Source organism: Erpetoichthys calabaricus, chromosome 4 (assembly GCF_900747795.2).
Source record: "Erpetoichthys calabaricus chromosome 4, fErpCal1.3, whole genome shotgun sequence".
In the NCBI taxonomy this organism is placed as follows: domain Eukaryota; kingdom Metazoa; phylum Chordata; class Cladistia; order Polypteriformes; family Polypteridae; genus Erpetoichthys; species Erpetoichthys calabaricus.
In genome coordinates, this window is record NC_041397.2 from 195,109,590 (window position 1) to 195,129,176 (window position 19,587).

At 38.1% G+C, this 19,587-nt stretch overlaps 1 protein-coding gene across 2 annotated transcripts in view; it reads left to right on the top strand.

Annotated features, from left to right (window-relative positions):
* The window catches only part of prdm15 (PR domain containing 15), a 109,322-nt gene that overhangs the window by 78,894 nt on the left and 10,841 nt on the right, over positions 1-19,587 (top strand). The window lies entirely within an intron of this gene.

Sequence of the window (19,587 nt, forward strand, 5' to 3'; positions counted from 1 at the left end):
CCTTTTTAAACTGAGGAAAATGAACCGGTTGTAATATGACCAAGCTGTGTGCTGAGTTTACTCTTGAGCATGAAATCTAACGTGGTTTGTGCCCTTCAGAATGAAAACAGTTTGCATTTACCTCTTTAATAAAAGGTGAGCTTTTAAGCCTGAGAAATCACCCCGTAAATGCACACGTTTAATTGCACATGTGTTAATATGTATACTTACACTGTATTAAAAGACACTCAACAATTAACGTTATTTACCTTTGTTCCTGCGTTTGATAAAAGGCGAGCTTTTAAGCCTGAGAAATCACCCCGTAAATGCACATGTTTAATTGCACATGTGTTAATATGTATGCTTACACAGTATTAAAAGACACTCAACAATTAACGTCATTTACCTTCGTTCCCGCGTTTGACTCGTGCTGTAAATCTCTTGCGATGTCCACGGGTTTATTAAATGTTAGCTAAGACCCGGCAGTTAAAAGTGTCTTCTCATTAAACTTGTATCTCGCGAATATGGCATTGCAAACGGCAGCGGGTCAGTTCACGTGATTACGTAGGAGGCGTGATAGATAGATAGATAGATAGATAGATAGATAGATAGATAGATAGATAGATAGATAGATAGATAGATAGATAGATAGATAGATAGATACTTTATTAATCCCAATGGGAAATTCACATTCTTCAGCAGCAGCATACTGATACAATAAATAATATTAAATTAAAGAATGATAATAATACAGGTGAAAAAAACAGACAATAACTATGTATAATGTTAAATATTAACGTTTACCCCCCCTGGTGGAATTAAAGAGTCGCATAGTTTGGGGGAGGAACGATCTCCTCAATCTGTCTGTGGAGCAGGACAGTGACAGCAGTCTGTCGCTGAAGCTGCTCTTCTGTCTGGAGATGACATTATTTAATGGATGCAGTGGATTCTCCATAATTGATAGGAGCCTGCTGAGCGCCCTTCGCTCTGCCACAGATGTTAAACTGTCCAGCTCCATGCCAACAATAGAGCCTGCCTTCCTCACCAGTTTGTCCAGGCGTGAGGCGTCTTTCCTCTTAATGCTGCCTCCCCAGCACACCACTGCGTAGAAGAGGGCGCTCGCCACAACTGTTTGATAGAACATCTGCAGCATCTTATTGCAGATGTTGAAGGAAGCCAGCCTTCTAAGGAAGTATAACCGGCGATGACGCGATACGTGACTCCGCCTCCTCCATTAGAGTATATGGACAAAAAACAGGTTCCAGTTATGACCATTACACGTAGAATTTCAAAATGAAACCTGCCTAATTTTTGTAAGTAAGCTGTAAGGAATGAGCCTGCCAAATTTCAGCCTTCTACCTACACGGGAAGTTGGAGAATTAGTGATGAGTCAGTCAGTGAGGGCTTTGCCTTTTATTAGTATAGATATATATATATATATATATATAATGTCCTCCATGGGGCGCAGCAGCTATCCAAACCCGACATAAACAGGCACAAGGCACAAATTCAAAGCATAACACACGTTTTTATTTACAGGTTAACTGTTTCCCAATCATTCCCCCTGTATAGTCCCAGCACACAGTACAATAATAGAGCACTTTTTTTTCTTCTTTCTCTTTATCTCAGTCCATTCGACTTCACTTGTCTTCCAGCAAGCGTTGCAATCCAACACTGCAGGGGAGACAGTGCCCTTGTAAATCTGCTCCCCCAGTCCTTCTAATACAACGGAAGGGGCCCCAGCTGTCCATCACTATATATATATGTAATATACATACAAACACACATGCATTATTGCATCTCATATTTCAATTAATAATTAAGAGTCAAGTGCAAGTGTTTTCTGGAAGAAATCTAAAATAATCCCAGAACTGGATATGGAATTTATATTTTGAGCAGTTGTCCGTATTTTTAAAGCACTCAAAGTAATCTGGAAAATTTGTGCATAACAGGATAAAAGACACTTTCCTTGTGATGCCTGTGACTGTCTGTATTCCACAAAGCATTTGTCTTTACCTTTACTACAGTCATAAGGTATGATCTAACTATGGTATTTCAATGTACTGTGTACTCAAGAAATACATTTAGAGTTCTTGGTAGCTGTGTGCAATGATCAATAGAAAACTGGAGAGGTATCACTGGCTGCTAATAAGCAAACATCATAATGTGATCTATTTTGGCAGTGCAACTTGTGCATATTGTGCATAATTAATTTTATTTTAGTGTTTGATCTCTGTAAAGTTTAGGCTAAGCAAGTGCAACTGGCATGAAATTTCCTCTGATTGTGCCGGCTTAGCTTCTGTCTCAGCCATAGTACATCCACCCTGATCAAGGGTATCAACAGTGTGATTCGAACACCAATCACTGGATCAGGCAGCACCTCGTTTAACAAACTGTGTTAGAAAGAGAACCTTTAACAGGCAACTGTCAGCAAGCTTCCTGACCTTACACTTATTAGCATCATATGCTGCTACAATATCTTTCAGCACTGCTAATAAATGCTTTGCATGTTCTTACTGAAAAGGCTCTTATTTAATGGTCAATATCTCACTTTTTCTCTATCCAACCACCCCCACCCACAGTTTGGGGAGTCCGTCCTTTCCTTCTGAGTCAGCAGACTGTGGATGAAGGTCAAAGATACCAAGATATGAAGTGGATCATATATTGAGTTGACTTCATCTTTTCTCTGGAGTGAACAGACAGACATGTTAGACATGTTAATTTCATACCCATAAGGTCAAGCAACAAAAATACAAGGGTTTTGTGACCCCTGAATTAATCTTGTAGACCTTGTGAAGTCCTGAAAGTCATTGTAGCAGGTTCCTGAAAGCAAATGCTTCACTTCCTGGATGGAGTTAGATGCTTGAGCTGCATCAGCCCATTAGGCACAATAATATATGAACAAAATGGGAGTAAAACGTGCGTAATATGAGTAAATGTGAGTGAAAATGGAAGTTTCACATTCATCCCATGATTGTAATGAGCACATCTACATGTTTGTCCACTCATCTATCCATTTTGTAACTGGTGGATACAGTTCAGGGTGGCCGATGAAACCACCTACTCACACGCATCCACTTACACATACAGGCACAGTGGCAGTGACGACAACAGTTGTGGGAATCAAAAATCAAAGCAAGTTTCAAATGAAGTGGTGATTTGGCTTGTCATCATCATCGATGAAATGAGCTGCTCCTTTTGTTAATACTAACATAAAATTTATTTAGGATTTACACATGTATGAATACATGTATAGTACGGCAAAACAGCATTGCTTCACTGCTGAATATGCATATGCAGATTTGTGTTATTCATTTGGTTTTTGAGGGCAAACTAATGTTTATGCGCATAACCCCTAAAATGTGAAGAACATAGTCAAAACACTTACATCATATACATTTTTTTGTTAAATCTTATAACTGCATAACTAAGGCATGTTTTGGGCCAGAAACTGTGATGACAGACCAGAGCTGCCATTATCTGACCAAGATCCTTTTTGGAGTAAATCCTTTATACTCCTACTCTTCATTTTATGTTCAATATCCACTACATGTGGTTTGGCTCATTAGTGTGCATGTTAGTATAATAGTTTAGAGGTACAGTATATTCTGTTCATATTCATATGTGGGCCAGGAGAACTTGTCAGTTCTAGAAGGTTCATTGGAACTGAGCATGGCCTTACTATCTGTGCTGTCAACTACCTCCCATGAGTCAACAGCACCAACTCCAAATGGACTTGCTACTCTGCCTGCGGAGAAGACCAAAATGAACAATCCGAGCTGATGGTCACAATCACCACAATGATTGAGATAACTACCACACTCGAGAGGGGCATAAATGAGATAAAGATTAATATAAAGAATGTTAAAAAGGTTATAAGGAAAGATAAATGACATAAACATGACAAACAAGAAGCTGCTTCAGGATATTAACAACCTGGAGAAACGTTTAAGTAATCTCTTTGAGGTGACCTTTAAAGGCATACTAGAAAAAATTGAGGAAAAAATACAGGAAAATGCAAGTAAGATTGAAAATAAAATTGGAGAACTTGCTGCTCAGCTTGAAGACGTTAAGCAAACATTCATGACTCAGTATTGAAATAGTTGAAAAATTGGCATCCAAAAAAGCAACAGCTACAAAATCCAAATGCAAAGTGCTTAGAGACAAACTAACTGCACTGGAACATGGTTACAGAAGAAATAATATCGGAATTGAAGGTCTCCCTGAAATCTGTGAAAATCTAAAGCGAGTGCAATTTATAAATTAACTTTTCTCTAAAATAATTGGAGAGGACTTTAAATTATACACCTAGATATCGGCGCCTTACCTCATACGTGGACCAAATGCCTCAAAACCTAGAAGCCTTGTTGTTTGTTTTGACAGACTACAATCTAAAGTTAATTTGATGTCGCTTATTAGACTGAAACGGGATTATATTGAAAAATAATCGCATTTGTATTTTCTGATTCCTCACTTTCGACAGCTGCTAAACATATCACATTTTACAGCATTAAACAGTGCCTATGCAAAGTCGCAATCAGATGCAGCCTCTTGTATCTTGCTAAACTGAGAGTGGTTATTCAAGGCAAGTTGTACATTTTTAGTTCTCCAGATGAAATAGAAAAAAAGCTAAGAAAACTGATCCCGACACTCTTTGAAATATGATCATGAGTCATATTTTACCTGCAATTTGGTCCATTTGCAGTGAGACGCTTGCTGTAATTATACATTATATTTCCTTCTTGACTACTTTTGTATTTTAATTACAATTATAACTCCCCCCAAAGGGGACTCTTTAACACAGTGATGGCGAACCTTTTGGGCTCAGCGTGTCATAAATTCTGAAAATGCCTAACTTGACTCTGCTGACATGTCACACCCGCTAAACAAAAGAAAAACAATTCTTTATATACTCATTTATTAAAAAAAAATACAGCCCAATCATGTGTGGTACTATGTATTATAAAAGAAAAATCAGTGACTTACAATAGAGAATATGTGCATTGATAATTGGGCTTAAAATAGTGCACTATAAATTAACCTACTTTTAATAGTAATTTTGAATTGAACTGAAAAAATATGGAATACATTGCATTTGATTTGACATGGCTTTTGTTAAGAGGGACAGTTGAGAGAAATGTAAAACAGCACACTTTTAGAAAAGCAGACTGCTTGCCCTGTGCAGAAGTATAACCACGGAGAGAAAATAATGTGAGCACTGCCCTTTGCAGACTCAGTGGAGACAGTATACCGAAGTAGTCTTAGAGGTTAATAACTTCCTTACCTCTGCAACAGTGTTGTTTAGGGAATCTCTGAACCGCATAATGAAAAAGAAAAATATGGAATAACCCTTATCTCATATGTATGCTGTATGTATGTGAAAATATCACAAACATAGTACATACGTGATATTTTCAAGCACATACGAGATAAGTACTAGATAAGGGTTATCCCGTAATTTTTTCCCATTGTGCACTTCGAAGCTGTTGTAGTTGTTGAACTGGTTCCTGGCACAAAATAATTCAATGCACTTCACACGAGCAACAAATGTAAAAGCAGATTTCACACAAAGCTGATAGTGTTCATTTTGGAGACTGCAGTTGCAGATATCACACTTGCACCATGAAAATGAAGACAAATGAACTATGCAGCTGCCGTGATGACAAAAGTGATGTGCTGATACGGATACGGCTGATAAGCTGTGGGTGGTGCAGGGTCTTATATTTTTGTTATTTCTTGAATTTTTGTTGGTTCGGTTTCTTTGGTAACCTGGGTCTTGATGAACACTGGTATGTCACCTTTGACACACATTCGCCATCACTGGTTTAACATCATACCCTTAGTTTATTGTATTAGGATTGTACTATCATATGTTAGGATTAGGATATTATATATTGTATGAGGATTGTACCATCATATGTTATCTCCTTCACCCTGGGTACTGTTTAACATCATTCCCTGGGTTTATTCTTTCAGGACTGTTTAAGATTACCGTATTTTTCGCACCATAAGACGCACTTTTTTTTCCCCAAAAGAAGGTTGGAAATGTCTGTGCGTCTTATGGAGCGAATATTGCATCACAGACCATGATGTGTAATACCTGACAAAAGTCGACATCCAGGGGTAGAGGGCGACAAAACTCACTGTTACGTTACAGGCATTCCCTCTGTGCTTGGAGGAATGTTAGACTCATTGACTCGGCATCTAATCCTTGCGTGTGCGTGAGTTGCGAAATCTAAACAAATATAAACAAAGGCAAGATAGCATCTACATCTCATGAGGGAGCGAAGCGAGTGCTGAAAACAAAATACTCATCGCATATGTTTTGCGCATTATCACTGAGTTGGACTCTGGACTCAATAGATTACCAGTCGCTGGACTACTTCAGGCTGTTCTTTCCTGAAGCTGCCTTTCAGCTACTGTCAGACGAGACAAACAGGTATGCAGAGCAATTTTTTTAATCGAGGGCTGTGCTTGCACCGCATTCTCATTTTTCAAACTGGAAACCCACAACAAAACACGAGATGAAGGGCTTTGTGGCATTACAAATATAGATGGGACTAGACTGGCGATATAACTTCAGGGAGCATTGGTCCAAATGTGCTTTGTCCCCTGGTTGCTTTGGACAGGTTATGTCGTGTGATGATAGGTACGTGATGCTGCAAAGTGATTGTGAGCAACTGAGCTTAATAAATTCTGACACTAGTGATGAGGAGTTCTTGGGGTTTCCATAAAACTAGAAGAGTGCTTGAACCTTAAAGTCTCTCCTTATTTGTTAATGACAGTGATGTTTCTTAATACCGCTGTTGAATTTACATGGTTGAAATATTATTCTGCTATATTTTATTAAACATATTAGTGCACCATTTGGTTCAGAATATTTTTTTTCTTGTTTTCCTCCTCTAAACCTAGGTGCGTCTAATGGTCAGGTGCGTCTTATGGTGCAAAAAATACGGTATATTCTAGGTTTATACCATTTGGACTGTATTACCAATCTTTACTTTAATCCTTCTACACCACTGCTGGGGAGCTTGTTTTGTTTTGGACATGCTCTCTCTCTAGGCATGTCAGAGGACTGGGACTTAGTGAAGTGTGGTCTAGCCTCACTAGGGGATGGAAAAATGGGGGGGGGGGGGGGGGGGGGCTGGTGGGCAGAGAAAGAGAGCAAGCCATTTCTAATCTATCCTTTTTACCCCCACAATTGTAAGTGCCAACGCAACAATAGCTTCATAGCCATGACTCCTGGCAATAGTGGAAATTAAGGTTAAAGCTATCATATGTAATAATGCACTACCTTACTTTAAAGCTATAAATTGTCAACAAATGTTCAGAAGCAATGTCTCTAGATAGATAGATACTTTAGTAATCCCAAGGGTAAATTCACATACTCCAGCAGCAGTATACTGATAAGGAAAATATTAAATTAAAGAGTGATAACAATGCAGGCATACAGACAGTAACTTTGTATAATATTAATGTTTACCCCCCCGGGTGGAATTGAAGAGTCGCATAGTGTGGGGGAGGAACGATCTCCTCAGTCTGTCAGTGGAGCAGGGCAGTGACAGCAGTCTGTCGCTGAAGCTGCTCCTCTGTCTGGAGAAGATACTGTTTAGTGGATTCTTCATGATTGACAGGAGCCTGCTCAGTGCCCGTCGCTCTGTCACAGATGTCAAACTGTCCAGCTGCATGCCTACAATAGAGCCTGCCTTCTTCACCAGTTTGTCCAGGCGTGAGGCGTCTCTCTTCTTTATGCTGCCTCCCCAGCACACCACCGCGTAGAAGAGGCCGCTCGCCACAACTGTCTGGTAAAACATCTGCAGCATCTTGTTGCAGATGTTGAAGGACGCCAACCTTGTAAGGAAGTATAGTCGGCTCTGTCCTTTCTTACACAGAGCATCAGTATTAGCAGTCCAGTCCAATTTATCATCCAGCTGCACTCACAGGTATTTATAGGTCTGCACCCTCTGCACACAGTCACCTCTGATGATCATGGGGTCCATGAGGGGCCTGAGCCTCCTAAAATCCACCATCAGCTCCTTGGTTTTGCTGGTGTTCGGTTGTAGGTGGTTTGAGTCACACCATTTAACAGATGCACTCACAGGTATTTATAGGTCTGCACCCTCTGCACACATTCACCTCTGATGATCATGGGGTCCATGAGGGGCCTGAGCCTCCTAAAATCCACCACCATCTCCTTGGTTTTGCTGGTGTTCGGTTGTAGGTTGGAGATTTCTAAATCCAAACTTAAGAGCATATTCCTTCTTCTCACCAATACATCATTGCTACTCAAGAATTTATTTTTTTCTTTTCAGATAACAATTTTTTGTCCACGATCAAATCTTGCAAGTATGACACTATTACTTTCTCCAACCATGCCCCTCTGATCAAGGAGCTCAAATCACTATGCCCCACATACTCATCTCATAGCTGGCATCTTAACCCCCTGTTATTAGCTGAGGGGAACTGTACAGAATTTATATCCAAGCCAATTGATTATTTTTTAGAGACAAATGCATCCTTAGAGGTCTCTACAGGAATACTCTGGGGAAACTCTGAAGGCATTTTTAAGAGGACAGATTATCTCACATTTCTCCCACAAAAATAAATTGGAAACCAAAAAGGCATCCCAAGTTAATCAGTGAAATTACCAGAATAGATCAAGAAAATGTCAGGTGTCCAAATGAGGTACTTTATAGAAAAAGACAGGCTTTGCAATCAGAATTCAACCTTTTGACAACAAAGCAAACGGAAGAACTCATTTTTAAATCGCGACATTACTATGAACATGGATAGAAGACTAATAAGTTCTTAGCTCAACAAATCCATAAGCAGGAAGTTCGCAAGGCAATATCAGTGATTACTAACACAGAGAAAAAATCATTGACCATACCTTCTTCTATAATACGCTACTGTGGCTGTTCGTTTGTCTGTCCAGGATTTTAAATCACCTGTAGCTCGCAAACCGTTTCACCTATTGACTTGAAATTTGGTACACACATACTACGTGACATCTACTATCCGCATTTGAGGTGATGATTTTATTACTCTTTTTATTTTTATTTTATTTTACTGTAGAATCAACTCTCGGCAGCGCGCAGCAAGGCGGCCATGCGGCGCATGCGTACGGGTGCCGTTCTCATTCCCTACCACCTTCATTAATCATTCTTGAGGCAGATTGAAGACTTAAGTGCCAGATTAAGTGAAAAATTAAAGAAAACGTACTAATTGCAACACAAAAACTAACTTAATCAGTTTTAACGTGAAAAGATGCCGACGAAAGAAGAGAAGCAGAGGGCCGCTAGAGTGGAGTAAAGAAGAGCTGCTCAGGAAGGAGCAACATCAACCTCTGAGCAAACGAATGATAAACGTACAGAGAAAGAGGATGAATACTACGAATGCTCAAGCCAAGTGTATTCACTGCACGTTATCGTGCAGTGCGCTGTTACTGGTATATATATATATATAATACGCTACCATGGCTGTTCGTTTGTCTGTCCAGGATTTTAAATCACCTATAGCTCGCAAACCATTTAAACTATTGACCTGAAATTTGGTACACATATACTAAGTGATGTCTGATATCCACTTTCGTGGTGATGATTGACTTCCAAGGTTATTCCTCTTTTTATTTTTATTTTATTTTATTGTAGAATCAATTCTCGGGCATGTGGCACATGCGTACAGAAGCCGTTCTCATCCCTACCACCTTCGCCGTCATTTTCCCTACCTTTTCATATCTTAAGTCTTCAATCTGCATCAAGAATGATTTAAGTGCCAGCTTAAGTGAAAAATTAAAGAAAACGTACTAAGTAATTGTAACACAAACACTGACTTGATCAGTTTTAACGTGAAAAGATGCCGACAGAAGAAGAGAAGAAGCGGCCGCTAGAGCGGAGAAAATAAGAGCTGCTCAGGAAGCAGCAAGCACATCAGCCTCTGAGCAAACGAATGCTAGGCGAAGAGAGAAAGAGTAGGAAAACTACAAGTCAAGTGTACTCACTGCACGTTATCGTGCAGTACGCCGTTACTGGTAACAATTTAATGCACACATTTAGAGAGTACTGTAAACCCTCATATTCTACTCAATTTAAAGAAGACCAGACACAATGTATTGTGTTTTTTTAAGCATTACAGATACCACACCTAGATACTCTCAGTGCAGAGGAATTGGTTAAACCTCTTGACACTTTCAGAATTACTAGACGCTATAAACTTACTTCAGAGTGTGAAAGCAGCAGGTTCTAAAGGCTACCCTTCTGAATTTTACAAAAAAACTTTCAATTTAGTTAGCTCCCCTATTATTAGCAACATTTCTAGAAGCCAGGGACAATAAAATTCTACCTCAAACTTTTTGCCAAGTGTTAACTACCTTTCCTAAGAAAAATAAGGACTTATTACAATGTGCATCATTCAGACCAATCTCACTTCTGAATAACAATGTTAAGATACTTTCCAAAGTTCTAACTAGAAGGATTGAGAAAGTATTTCCTTCAGTAATATCACAAGATCATATCGGATTTATTAAAGGCAGACACTGAGCTTCCAATTTTGAACTCCTACTGTATTTAATGTAATATATCTATACTAATAAAAGGCAAAGCCCTCACTGACTCACTCACTCACTCACTGACTGACTGACTCACTCATCACTAATTGTCCAACTTCCCATGTAGGTGGAAGGCTGAAATTTGGCAGGCTCATTCCTTACAGCTTACTTACAAAAGTTAGGCAGGTTTCATTTCGAAATTCTACACGTAATGGTCATAACTGGAACCTCTTTTTTGTCCATATACTGTAATGGAAGAGGCGGAGTCACGTATCGCGTCATCAGGCCTCCTACGTAATCACGTGATCTGAAAACAAGGAAGAGATTTACAGCACGACTCAAACGCGGGAACGAAGGTATATATTTCTGTTTTATTTAAACCTTTTAAGTTCGTATGCATAGCCCCATTTGGCTGTTTTAGTTTTTTTTTTTTTTTCTTTCTTCAGTAATATTTAATCTCCTTAAAGAAAAACAACATATGCATTTTACTTTTTTTGTATCTCTTTAGTAATATTTTAGTGTAAAAGGATAACCAGTATTAACACATGTGCAATTAAACGTGTGCATTTACGGAGTGATTTCTCAGGCTTAAAAGCTCGCCTTTTATTAAAAAGGTAAATGCAAACTGTTTTCATTCTGAAGGGCACAAACCACGTTGGATTTCAGCCGTTAAACGCGCAAAAATGTCGGTACACCAGATAAATAAGCGCAACATATTATCAGTTGTATTGTATCCTTACAATACATATAGAAATGTGTTAATCGTTAACTAATAGTATGGGATGGTGTTTTTTGACTCGCGCCTTGATTTAAACAATTCCATGTCTTGGTGGGTTTGCGTAGCTTATTGTCAATATCTTTACACCTGTTTTTAAGACTTATTGACTGAAACGGGCTTTCACGAAAAAAGTTAGGGCTTTGCTACAGGATACACCCTCCACAAGTTAAGGAAGTAAAAATAAAGGTATATATTTCTGTTTTATTTAAACCTTTTAAGTTCGTATGCATAGCCCCATTTGGCTGTTTTAGTTTTTTTTTTCTTTCTTCAGTAATATTTAATCTCCTTAAAGAAAAACATATGCATTTAACTTTTTTTGTATCTCTTTAGTAATATTTTAGTGTAAAAGGATAACCAGTATTTAAACCTTTTATGTTACTTTATAAAGTTATTTTACACAATGTTGAAAAATTAATAAGAAAGCTACATATTTTGGCAGCTGCTGCTTTAATTTTCAATGAAATGAAAAAAGCTCTCCAAGAGAAAACCTCAATGAAGAAGAAATAGTTTGCACTATCTAAAAAGGAGAAACCCTCATTTATAAAGGTTTGCTGCAGATGACTTAACTGAAAATAAATGAATAGTTCCTATGTGTATAATACACATTTATCTATTTGACTTATGCCTTTATTCCAGCAACTTGCAACATCTGAGGTACAATTTGTTACATTACTTTTGTTTTTTGCAGCACAGGCAGGTGAAGTGACTTCCTCAGGGTCACACAGTGGTGTCAGTACCAGGATTTGAACTGACAAGCTCCGGGTTTGCTGAAATATTACTGAAGAAAGAAAAAAAACGAAAATGAGCAAATGGGGCTATGCATACAAATGTCCATCCATCCATTATCCAACCCGCTATATCCTAAATACAAGAGCCAATCCCTGCTAACACAGGGCACAAGGCAGGAAACAAACCCCGGGCAAGGTGCCAGCCCACCGCAGGGCCCACACACCCACACACACCCACACACCAGGGACAATTTAGAATCGCCAATGCACCTAACCTGCATGTCTTTGGACTGTGGGAGGAAACCGGAGTACCCGGAGGAAACCCAGACAGACACGGGGAGAACATTCAAACTCCACGCAGGGAAGCGAACCCGGGTCTCCTAACTGGCACCTTTCACTGCGCCACCATACCGCCCACATACAAACTTAAAAGGTTTAAATAAAACAGAAATATATACCTTTATTTTTACTTCCTTAACTTGTGGAGGGTGTATCCTGTAGCAAAGCCCTAACTTTTTTCATGAAAGCCCCTTTCAGTCAATAAGCCTTAAAAACAGGTGTAGAGCTAAACTTGCAGCACCGCTATTCAATTACACTTGCCTAACGCCTCTCCTAAGGGGAGATACTGTGGGATCTGGACATCAGTCAAAGCACCAATCACAGGCCCGATTAGAAAGCGGGAAGCTGTGATTTGTCGTCTCCCTCCCATGTGACAATCACAGCCTGTGTTACAACGCACTATGTATGTGTGTGTATATGTATATATGTGTATGTGTGTGTGTATATGTATGTGTATATATATGTTGATATGTGTGTATATATATATGTGGATGTGTATATGTATATATATATGTATATATGTATTTATATGTATATGTAGATATGTATATATATGTATATATATATATGTTTACATAACCTCTTTAACACACTACTTCTCCGCTGCGAAGCGCGGGTATTTTGCTAGTTCACCCATAAAGTCTAACATCCCGGAAGTCTTATTATCTTTGGATGCAGAAAAAGCACCACATTGTACAAATTTGGGCTTGTCCCAAACATATGTGCTTGGATCAAACAACTGTATACCAGTCCAGAAGCTTCAGTTTGCATTAACAACCTTATTTCAGACTACTTCAAACTAGAATGTGGTACTAGACAAAGATAACCCCTTTGTCACCACTGCTCTTTGCAATCTCCATTGAACTATTAGGAGTTCACTATTGAAATGCATCTGAGATAAAGGAGATTACCAGAGAAGGACTTGAATAGAAAATATCTGTACTATATGCAGACAATATGGTCATATCAGAACCTCAAAATTCTGTGATTGCAGTCCTATGCACTAGCATAATTTCAAAAGATATATGGAGTCAAAATTAATTTGAATAAAAGTGTACTTTTTCCAGTGAACTCTCTAGCATACAACATTAGATTCGACGCCTTCCCTTTTATCGTCGCAGATCAGTTTAAATACCTAGGGGTAAACATCACAAGTAATTATAAAACTCTTTTTCAATGAAATTTTGCATTCTGCATGGAAAACCTTAAATAAGATTTGCATAGATGGTCTACTTTCCATCTCAAGAAGAATATCCTTTCCAGGCTTCTTTTTCTATTCCAAACCATCCCCATATACATCAATTACATTTAAGTAGTGTGTTAATAATTAGACAAAGATATAAAGATGTGGAACAGCCACCAGTATATTGTTTTTCTGGCTGCAAAAGTTGAATTTTAGTAGCATAGAACAGAGTCCAAAACAGAACTGATTATTGGAGACAAAGATGGAGGCTTTAAAGGCCCATAAAGGAAGTGTTGTCAGCAAAAGGACCAGAATCAGAAGTGATGTCTTCTGGACCGGATGTGATGTCAGCAAAGGACCCGTCACCAGAAGCAATGTCTTCTGGACTGGATGTGACGTCAGCAAAGGCCTTCATCACCGGAAGAGATGTCTTCTGGTCCGGAAGTGACATCAGCAAAGGGGTCGGTGCCGTAAACTTGCAGGATTTCCCAGGAAAGATCTGTAGGGAACTGAGAAAGACAGTCAGCACACTCCACCGCCCCCTGGTCAGATGATTTATTACAATTACTCAGGCCCTTTAGCTGCCTCCTACTTGCACATGTGTGACAATAGATTCAATCATAACCTTGTTTATTTGGAATTTGAAACATCCATGCATCCAAACGGTGACTCTACAAGGACCTAAAGCAGAAAGTGGCATGGGATTATGTCATTTTCAATTTTATTACTGGGTGACAGATATACAAGCTATAAAAATCTGGACATTGACACAAATAGATGAACACACACAAGCTTCATCTGCAATAGAAATAAAATCCTGCAGAACTTCTTATATATTCCTTGCTTTGTACCCCAGTAAATACCAGTTATCATCAATATTCTAACAACCCAATTGTCCTTCATTCACTCAGAATATGGAACCAATGTAGGAAGCACTTCAAGACAGAGAAGCTTGTATCTGTTTACACCCTAACACGATAACCACCTTTTTCCACCCTCTAAAACTTAGACAGTTTTTATTGTTTGGAAAACATATGGGATTAAATCATTTAGAGATTTGTATATAAGTAATATGTTTGCATCCTACAAACAATTACACTTGAATTTTTCTCACCTCTCACCTATTTCTATTCAAGAAGAGATATTGTTCAGTCTTGCAAACTCACACAACATTACTATAATATATAAAAATATTTTAAAGTCCCTTTCTTTCAATGATCCCAGAGTACAGTGGGAAAGGATCTCTTACTCAACATTTCAGAAAAAGAGTGGAGGCAGCCATGCACAGAATTCACTCTAGCTCCATATGCATAAGGCATGCAGTTATTCAAGTTAAAATCTTTCATTGACTGCATTTATCTTGCTTAAAATTGTCCAAAATGTTTACAGGGCAAGATCCAACTTGTGAATGTTGCAATCAAGTTCCATTCTCACTGGTCCACATGTTTCGGATATGCATCAAATTAACATCATTCTGGACCAAAATCTTTAAATGCGTATCAGACAGCCTTGGTGTCACAATCACTCCTAATCCATTAACAGCCCTGTTTGTTGTACTCCCAGATGAGCTTAAAGTGGAGGACGACAAACAAATTGTAATTGCCTTTACCTCATTACTAGCACGTAGATTTATCTTGCTCAACTGGAAGAATCCTAGCCCACCTCTTTTAAGTCAGTGAGTAACTGATATTATATACTATTTGAAATTGGAAAAAAAATCAAATTCTCACTTAGAGGATTTGTTCAAAACTTTTAAAACCTGGCAGGATCTAATCAATGCTATTTTAGAATAAGCATTTATATTGGAGAAAAGGATTCTCTTCCCTCTTTTCTACTCTTAAAGTTTTACTTTGGCTGTTGGCCTTCCTCTCGTTCTCTCGGGGTTGAATTTATTCCTGTTAAACTTGATTCGATTGTACGTAATGTTAGTTGCTATTAATACAATCAATAAAAAAAAAATTGAAGAGAGTAAATTTTTATGGTGAAAGGACTAGAACATTCCTGTAACAATTATCAATCACAGTGTCTAAGTGCATATACAGTATGTCATGAAAAGTGGTTTAAGGCAGGTCAGAAGTACAAGGTGGCGTGATTTTGATGTGTAGAGTGCAAAATAGTGTGTGATGAAGTTCAGTCAATTAAATTAGGCATACAGTAATTCTCGCTACTTCACGGTTCACTTTTCGCGGATTCACGACTTCGCGGGTTTTTAAATACAAGTGATTGCCCGCCTATCGCGGAAGTTATGTTCCAGACCCATCAGCAAGAGGAGAAAATCCGCGATATAGAAAGACCATATAAATAAACATTTTTATAGTTTAAGCCTTAAAATACCCATCCCACATGCTTTAAACACATGTAAACTTATAAAACACACTTTGTTAACATATATGATATGTGGATGTCGGGTTAAGGATATGAGTAACATCTCACTATTATAAAACATTTTAACTTCACGCGAGACAAGACAGTGAGACAGGAAAATAGGTGCTGTACAGGCTTTTAAATTATTGACACGCAGAGCGACAAGCAGCACAAAGCCAGCACAAAGTCCACTTCTCCTTAGCGTTCATTCAGCTCCCCACCCCCTTGACAATGCGAAGTGGCAGGAGCCTACTGCGCCTCCGGGGAGGGGGGTTTGAGCGAATGTGCGTTCAGCCCTCACACACCCCCAATCCTCCTGCTCCTTCCGAAGGCGCAGAACGACATGCAGGCATTTTGGCAGAAGCAGCACAAAGTCCATTTCTGCTCAGCGTAAGTTCAGCTGCCCCCCTTCACAAAGCAAGTGCAGACACATCAACGTCTGATCGCTGCGTGCAGTGTGCAGTGTTGGTCTGCGGTGTTTAAGAATGTAGAAAGTGTTTAAGAGCATAGGAAGTGTTTATAAGAGTGTGGGAAAGGTTAACAAGAGAGTGAGAAAGTTTTGTAAGAGTGTGGGAAGGGTTTATAAAGCCTTAAAATATGTATAAATAATAAAATAAATATAGGTCGCTACTTCGCGGATTTTCACCTATCGCGGGGGGCTCTGGAACGTAACCCCCGCGATAGGTGAGGGATGACTGTATACTAAGTTATAGCATTCTCCGTGGCTAGTTTATTATATATTTCATATTAACAGATTAAGATTACGGTGTTCAACCAGCACTGGGGCACTAACTAGAACCTCTGATTAAAACTGAATATTTTGTACAATGCATAAGATCATCCCAGTGATCATACCTATAATACCGGTAAGACTATTGCCATTTAATATTTCACACACTGCAGAAAATCATCTCAATGATCACATTTACAATAGGACATTCCTTTTAGTTCTATATATTAGTAGGCATAGTGGAACATCCTCATAAGTTATCTACTGAAGAGAGCTTCTGAATTAGCATTTTGAGCATCTTTTACACTACCCTAAACTAATGACTGAAGCTCAAGGAAAAATTTGGTTATTTGGATTGAAGCCATTGTACTAGTTTATCAACTTTAGTGAACAGTGCCTGACGACCAGGGTGTATTCCCAGCCCAGCACGTAATATCAGATTTGGGTAATGGCCCACTTAAGTGTACAACCTACAGATTTCTTAAATTTCTGTCTTAAAGCAGCTGTGGAACAGACTATTACAATACCCTCTGACGTACTACTTGGACAATATTCCAGTAATAATGGCAAGAAACAGCAATTAACAAATGAAATGAGATAGAGCATTATCCCAGACAGATGGTTTTTAAGTAATCAACAGAAGTTGGGACACGTGTGCAAATTGTTGGCTATCTTGCAAGGCTAAATTTACTTTAATTGATGCAGAACATTTGTAGGTTGTAACCTATTAGTTGTTCCCTGAAGAAGGCCCATTTGTAATTGTATGATATTTTTTAAATTTTTGATAACCTAAACTTTAAATTTAAATCTGTGGCAGTTTACTGGTTACTACTTCGCTATTTTAGGTCAGTCATTTCAGGTAAATAAATCTGAAGCAAAAACTGGAAAAATGAATATGTTTTAAAACATTTGACCAGCAGTGTATATTCATGTCAATTCCAGGATCCGCCTATTCATATTTTAGCTTGAATAGCCTTCTGTTGCCATCAGTGAATTGGACCACATTTTATGTTACAGAACTTCAGGATGGTTTAGTCCCATTTTTCCTTTCAATAGAAGGAGTCAGATTCAATTAAATATATGTGCTAAAGTTCAGGAAGGCTGGTGTTTGAAGATATGTTTATATAAAGCTTAATATTGGATCCTCATGCATACAAACGGACGTAATCAAGTAAAAATGAAAGAGCATTCACTGTCAATTATGTGTCTCTTTCTACCTGTTGCATATTTAATGTTACTGCAAGAAATTTAAAGACTGTTCGTGATAGGTGAAAAACATTTGCAAATAGCTATAAGTAGCTTGTTATCCAAACTGGGACTATGTGTTTTTATGAGTTACATGCTGAATGTACTAAATATCATATTAAAATAATCAGTGACTAGTTTGTCATTATGATCATTTATCTTTCATATGCTTTTTTCCAAAACACTTTACCAAAAATCAAAAGACTTAAATGACATATGATTAGTAGAAAAGTATACAGTTAACAAATTATGGAAGGGTACATTTTAAATGGCAGTGACCCTAGTTTGTGATATCCCAGTTATATGCTCGTTCCTCAACACATTTGGGGGGATTGGTTGACGTGCTGTGGAGGCAGGGGCTGCTATGGTGATTGGTCAAAATATTTGCTTCCTGAACAATGTGTCCTTCAAACACGTTACAGTCACTGCCACCAGCCAAGCAGTTTACTTGTTTTAGATAGATATATGCAAACAAACACAATTAATCCTGAAGGAAATTGCAGAAATGGTACCGGTGATGTGCTCAGCAATAGCTTAAACTTTGCTGAAAACACACCACACATAGATAACCAGCAAAAAATGACACATTACTTTATATGCCTTGTAAGGCATTCTGCTGTAAAAACCAACTTTATTCGACATTTACAGGTGCCTTTTTACGAATATGTCTGTTATTTGCTATAGCAACACTGCATTTTGTAGTTTTGCATCTTACATTTTTTTTAAACTGAATACAATTTGAGTAGTGTCTGTGAATAATTCATAGTTGATTAGATTGCAATTTGAAATTACAAAGAAGGCCAAAATATTTTGTCTTTAAGTGCAGTCTTTAAAAGATTATAATTCCATTAGAACTTGTTCAGTTTATAAAGAACCTCCTGTAAACAGTTGCATAGAGTATTTTTAAGGTACTTATAATAATAGATCAGGCAATTGAAGATGCTGTTACAAGGCAGAAAACAAACTAATTCCTTTATGCTTTTGTATTTTTTCATGTTTGTGTCTATGCCTAGGAATCTGCAAATTAAGACAATAGGTCAATTTTATAATCCCAAGAGATGTATTGTTAATCAGGTGCTACTGCATGTACCTAATGTCATTTATTTTAGTAACAAAATTTCTAAAAATACAGTAAGTATTAATGTGATTTTAATACTCTGTACTTGCATTTTGGAGTAGGAGCAATGTGTTGTTAAAGCAGTCATGGTAAGAACAGCTAGTTGTGATTTGTTACTATGAGCACACAGGAGGTATGGAAATATAACACTGTATTTTAGTGCATATAAAGGATCCTTTAGAATATTATGGACAAAAAATGTATTGATAATTGACTTTTATTTTCAAGGTGATTCTAACATCATAAGAAATCACTGCATTTTTCCCTTAGACTGAATTGGTTTTGATGTGTTTTATCTTATTTGTATCTTTACATGTCAGATTTGCCATAATCCAAAAGACTGTTCATCAATTGTGTTATAAAACAATGATTCAAAATATGATTTTTTTCCTCTGTTTTTCTAAATGAGTGTAGTATTAAGGTGTTGTACCGTGTTAGCCATTATGAATGTAGAGAAAAGTCAAGCAAAATGACACCTTTTATTGGCTAACTGAAAAGATTACAATATGCAAGCTTTCAAGACAACTCAGGCCCCTTCTTCAGGCAAGATGTAATACGGAAACTGGAGTTCCCTGTGT